We start from the raw sequence: 6,791 nt of genomic DNA, 5'->3' as shown, positions 1-6,791 counted from the left end.
ATTTTCATCTTCAAATTGTAGCTTGTACAAGTGAAAAACTTTGATAAAATATTTCACAATAAATAGAGATGCATAGTAACACCATAATCAACAAGAGCTTCCACGACACTTTCCACCGAAATCAAACCCACAAGTCTTGCAATAAAATTTAAGTTTTTTTTTATATAAATTATTATTATTATTATTGTTATTATTATTATTATTATTATTATTATTATTATAAAAATTATTATCTTGGATAATGAGCTTACCATATGTATGATCTTGGATACGTTTTGACCTTCTTTCTTCCTGAGGTTGTGGGGGCTTCTATCCCCTTGCATCCATGACAAAATCTTCCAAGCTCTTTTCTATTTGATATTGAAGAAATGAGCTTGTTTTGAATCTTTGACTCATTGCAAAGTTTGAGTTCTTCTTCTATGATGACGACGCTATGGATTCGTATGACAAAGTCTGCCATAAAAATGTTCCATTATACTTTGTTTTAAGATCGTCTTTGATCCTTCTTAAGAAGTGTTTTAACAGTCCATTGACAAAATTCTCCTTCTAAAATTTCAACGAACTGTCTGTCCTAATAAGAACTTTGCTAAAATACATGTCTTTGTACCACCTGAAATCGCCTAAGGTTGGGCACTTTAGGTTCATGAGTATTTCGGCGGATCTCTCCTGGTATTTAAGGGGGTCGCCTACGAAGAATTCTATGAGGATATAGATGAGGGTGTTGACAGCATCTTTTACCCTTTCATGTTGTACCTCGGTCCGGTTGATGGAACTTTTCTTTAATGATTTGAGCAGTTGGTCTAATAACATAGTGGTTTAATATTTGTTGGCAAGTTGCTTCGTCAAGATATTTTGTCCCACCAGTCTTTGAGTTTCCCGGTAAATCCGGTTACTAGGACTTGAGCTATTTAATGGTCGAATTTTTGGCCCTGTCATTTATATGCACTTGTGGCCATCATCATCTCATTGACAACATTTTTTATTAGATAGTCGGATAGTCCATCAATATTCCATTCATAGATTGCTAGGCTATCGTAATGGGCTTGATTGTAGCATCTTTTCTTCGAACTGAATATCCGGAAAAGACGGTTGAGGATACCAGTTTTTCTGATTACTGGTATTATTTTGACTTCTTCTGGAGATCCTTTCAATTCGATTGTTGAGAGATTCTTCTATCTCATTTACAATCCCATCTTCGGATTCCTGGATTTCGTCGTAATTGTTAACGACATTGACCAGGACTTAGAATCCTATCTTTTTCTTCTAACTTGGCCATTACAACCTTTTCTTTTGAAATCCTTCTTGTAAACATATCGAGATTTTCTGGTCAGAGTCTTGGTATTGATTCATTGACCTTTGGTACAAAGTTGCTCACGCTTTCTTACTAAATACCATATTTCTTTGAGATTTTTCCCTCGATACTCTCAAGTGGAGTAGTAATCGTGGATAAAAGGATATTTTTTATATCTTTAGAGTCAGATTACCCTTTTATAGTCCTTCTGGAATATTTTCAAAGGGACTGGCTTTGACCTTTTCTCCGTAGTAGTTGTCAAATTAGACTTCTTCCAACCGAGGATGTTTTGAATATACCTCGCCTCTTTTGGTAGTCTTCCAGTTCCTTTGAGTCAAGATAGTACTCGGTCTAGAACTTAGGAATTCTTTTACTTTTGGATTTAACGAAGGTTCTTCGTTGAATTTTATTTCAACACTCCCATCATCATGTTCGATGATTTGGACTGGGTTTTGAGATTTTTTTCTTTTGAGAATATTGATATCTTCTATTCTCGAGAGGGTACTTCTAGTTATTTGATCCCAAGTGAGGATTTTTGGAACTGCCACATAAGACTTTCCAATATTTGCTTCTATGAGCATAGTTGATCCTTTTGGTTAGGATTGTAAGGGTCTTGTATAAATATTCATGAGCTTGTAATAAACTCTTAATATGACGAATGAAGAATGGGTTTCAGCCTTGATGTTCAAGTTTTTTTTATTGTAAATCCAACAGAAGGGATGATAATATGTGTGGGTCGTTGAGTGACAAAGTAAAATTTGGATAGCAATTGAAATATACTAGTCCATTCTCTAAATTAGATTGAACCATTCCCAGTAAGGAATTTGAGAAGTCTTCAGGTCTCTTATCTCGAAGGGAGATAAGAATGGAGATATCTAGTCCAAGTCTGAATAACGATTTTACTGCGACTTGAACAAGACCGACATGAAGATAATTAAATTCTTCACAGTGTTGGAGTTTAAGGGATTTTGAAAAAAGATTCAAGGATTCTCTGTTATGATGAATTGTGATATTTTTTTGACAATTTGATACATGATTTTTTTAGTAAAATTAAAGGTTGAAATTTGGTAAATAGTTTTAGGATCTTCCTTTGTAATAGTCCAATTTTGTAGTTGGTCTTCAATTCTGCAATTTAATATTGTTGATTGACCGTTTTTTAGATGGTGCGATTTCCTACTATTCTGTGCTCATTTGAATTTTCTTCTTGTTCTTCGATAAAGCATTTGAGATGGGTTGATTTTCTAAGTTTTCTTAGAAATTCGTTCAGAAGGGATGGGAGATATGTGGAGTAGAATAGGAGATAGGTGGAATAAAATAATTTTCTTCTCTTGATTTTCCAATTGATTTTTTAGAGAGATATGTGCTGATGGATGCCCTCTTTCTATAGACTTCAGATTTGAAGGTAAATTTGAAAAACATAAACGAAGAGATTGAGATTAAATCTAGCTATAGAAGTAAGAAAAGATCTAAAGCAAACTAATAATTTAAAAAACTAATCATTTACACGAAAAAAAAACTAATAATATACATGTTAGTCTTGATTGTGTGGCTGTCAATCTAGGTTTGTCATAACAAAGATATATGGTAGTTGATCAAATCTTTTTTGGAATCTTTTGTATGACCAACCACCTACGCTTGCCAATGTACTTATTGAGTTTCTCGCGTCTTACCACCTGAAACACAAGGGTTATTCGCTTAGTTATCACATCCTCCAAATTACTCTGAAGTTCTTCTATCCTCTTCCTACTTTCCGTATTCACTCTTAAAGATTGAGTAACTCTTCTTCTCTCACAAATTGAATGGCATGTGTACGCCTAGTATTTACCTGAATACTCTAACTTAAATACATATAATTTTTACTAAGAAGGAAACGGTGAGATACGAATTTAGAAGAAGAAAAGAAAAAAAAAATGATAAGTTAAATGAAAACAAAAAAGAGAGAATATGTGAGAAGACACATTGATTTCTTATTTTCAATTTTTTTTTATTGTAAATTTGGTAGGTAGGATTTATCTTATAACCTATAAACTATAGGATATGATTAGTCATTTAATTTTAAATTAATGAAGTTTTCATAAACTATAATCTGGTTAGAAGGAAAAAAAAATTATAAGCTAAAAATAACCAAATAATTAATTATAGAAGTCACAATAGTTATAGGTTGGGCTCGACCCACTATGATTATTGAGGTGAGGAGTTTCTGATTTAGCAGGATACTACAAGTGATATATTAAGGACTTCGCAAAGATTTCAGCACCTTTAACTCGGTTAACTCAAAAAGGAAAGAAATTTGAATGGAGTTGAGCTGATGAAAGGAGTTTTCAAGAACTCAAAGAAAGACTGTCGTCAGTCCCAATGGTTACTATACCCAATGATACTGGGAATCTGTAATTTATAATGATGCCTCTAAAAATGTGTTGGATTGCATACTTATGCAGAACGAGAGAGTTATAACTTATGCCTCTCAACAGTTGAAGGATTATGAACGTAACTATCTAACTTATGATTTAGAGTTAGCTGTTGTGGTGTTTGTTCAGTAGATATGGGGACATTATCTGTGTGGTGTAAAGATATATACAGATCATAAGAGTCTCAAATATCTGTTAACATGAGGCAGAGTCGATTGTTGGAGTTAGTAAAAGTTCATGAATATGGAGATTCTACATCACCCTGGTAAAGCTAATGTGATAGTTGATGTCTTGAATCAATTCGACAATTGTTATCTACCTACTGATATGTCATCGGTTATTTGGATAAATAAGCGACCTCATGGAGGGAAAGCTCCAATGGGTGGTTCATGCAGCATCAAATGCACAGTGAGTGCCATCAATTGTCACACAGGTTGGGATAAGCCTTTGAACTCAGCTGATATGAATGCTTACCTTTGTAATCCAGCAACTAGAGAGTTTTGTAAACTCCTGCCGTCCGTTTTTTCGGTTTGTACCATCGCTGTTGCCTATGAGCCCGGTCGTTACGATTTGGTCGTGAAAGCCGTCGGATTTGGGTACGATGCAAATTCTAGGGATGAGGTTTTTCGTGAAATTATATTACTGGTGGTCGTGCAAAAGATGTACAGAGTTTATACAATCGTTCAACATGAGTGATGAGGTTTTTCGTGAAATTCCATTACGGAAGAGTTTCAATATGGATGAGGTGGAGGAGGCATGGGAGAAGGGGAGGAGCATAGAAATTTTAAATGGATCAATAGTTGAGTTGATAAGTCATTGTTGTTTGTGAGCTCGGATGAACTTCTAATAGAGGCCAACAAAGGGCATCTGATTTTGTAAACATTAAAACTCAACAAATTTTGTTCTATGAACCATGAATTTTAAGTTTGTTCTATAAACAGTGAATTTTAAGTTTATTCTATGATCTGTGAATTTTAAGTTTGTTCTATGAACCGTGAATTTTAAGTTTGTTCTAAGTTCTTTGATACGATATTAATGATATATATGGGGAAGATGGGTTGTGAACTAGCTGAGCAATATCAGAAAGGGTCACACGAAAGCAGGAGGGCTATTGTACAATCAATTCAATTAACATCATTGCATAAAACAACTTTCCACCGCCGATGACAAGTATGGGTATTAATATTACATTTTATACGTGGTTTTTTCAGCTTGCTCTTCAAATGGTAGCAATAATTGGTTCGCATTCAAAATTCAAAATGGCTAACAATTATGAAAATACTCAAATATACTCAATAACCAACCTACTTGTAGGCTCTTAATCGCATCCAAGTTTAGGAGAGAACCACCAACTATACTCTAGACCCTAGAGTCTCGGTACTCTCAGTATATAGTTCATGGTGGAAGGACTTACCTTTGAAGCGGTATTCAACGTTTGGGGATGGGTGCTCCTCATAACTACATATACCCCTCTTACAACCCAGCTAGAATTAGTCACTGCATGGTCAACGTCCTTTCACAGGACGGACCCATCATGCAGGCGACCTTGACCCACTTGCATGATCAACATCTTACCATAAGACGGATCCCCATGCAGAGTAGTCGATCTACCATTGAGTAACACTTCCCTAACAGGCGCCTCGTCAAGCTTAACAGTACCACACCAGAGTAGGAAGGGAAGAGTAACACCTCCCTAATTGGCGTCTCGCCTAGCTCAATGGTACCACACCGAAGTAGGAAGGGAAGAGTAACATCTCCCTAATTGGCGTCTCGCCTAGCTCAATGGTACCACACCGAAGTAGGAAGGGAAGAGTAACATCTCCCTAACTGGCATCTCGCCTAACTCAACGGTACCACACCGGAGTAGGAAAGGGAGGGTAACATCTCCCTAACTGACGTCTCGTCTATAGCTCAACAGTACCACACTGGAGTAGGAAGGGAAGCAGAGCATACTCAAATGCTATACCAGATACTGTCGACTAAGAGATCATCTCTCTATACCTCGGGGTCCTAATGCGGTTCTCTATATCTCAAGGGTAGTTAAAACTATTAAGTTAGGGGCCCTAGCTTCCAGATTCACTCAATCAAGACTCCCAGGTCCATAACAGTCCAGGGTTAAAGGGTCTCTCCCTCTAAGCGTCGCTCACGACACCATAGACCGTAACATCAAGAGGGTCCTCTAATTAAACCCAACTCAATCCCTACAAGAGTTCACCCTAGGCATATCACAACACTACAGCTTATCAATCATATCATAAGTTCACACAATCATTCAAGATAAATTTATGTAAGATTAACAACGCATGCAATCATACAAGCTCCATGGGGCGGTAACATCCATCAATACCCGGAGCGCAGATACACAAATTCTCCCGTCCGCCAACATAGTATATATGAACAAATAAAAGCATTAGTAAGATAGTCCAGCAAGCATACAAACAACGAGTACAAAATCTCACTAGGGCGGCAAGTCCAAGTCCAACAGATACATATATTTAATTCTCTAAGTACAAGGGATCATTAGATCTCGCCACCTACGGGTAATTTGCTCTAGCATGCATGCAAAATTAAGCGCACCCTACAAGTATTACTTCCTAAATCCGTATGGTTAGTTACAGGAATGAAGCGCACCCTTCGAAACTTACTTTTCGACTAATTAAGAGCTTCAAAACTCTTGAAAGTTTGCTGATAGGTCCTAAATCAAGTTAGACTTAGATCAGTATCAAAATCGAGATGAAAATAGTCGAACATAAGTCAAATCAGGATAAAAATATAGTCTCATGCACTGGTTCACGCGTCAGAGGGATTTCCCACGCGCACAGACACGCGCGCGTACGGACGCGCCGAGGGGATGGATCATGGAATCGTGCGCTGGTGTCCGCCACATGGCAAGGGCTGACTGGCCCACTGAGAGCCAGGGCCTGCGTTCGAATCTGGATGCACGCGGTTCCTACGATTTTTCCCATGTTGACGCATGGCGAACGCGGGACGGGTAGGTTGACGGGTTCAGGTCGCGCGCGGGTTCACGGGTCTGGTAGCAGGCGCTAGTCTTCAAACCCTACCAGACGCAGTTTTTTTTTTTTTTTTTTTTT

This window comes from Cucurbita maxima, unplaced genomic scaffold (genome assembly GCF_002738345.1).
Source record: "Cucurbita maxima cultivar Rimu unplaced genomic scaffold, Cmax_1.0 Cma_Scf00019, whole genome shotgun sequence".
Taxonomy (NCBI): domain Eukaryota; kingdom Viridiplantae; phylum Streptophyta; class Magnoliopsida; order Cucurbitales; family Cucurbitaceae; genus Cucurbita; species Cucurbita maxima.
This window is presented reverse-complemented; position numbering follows the sequence as displayed.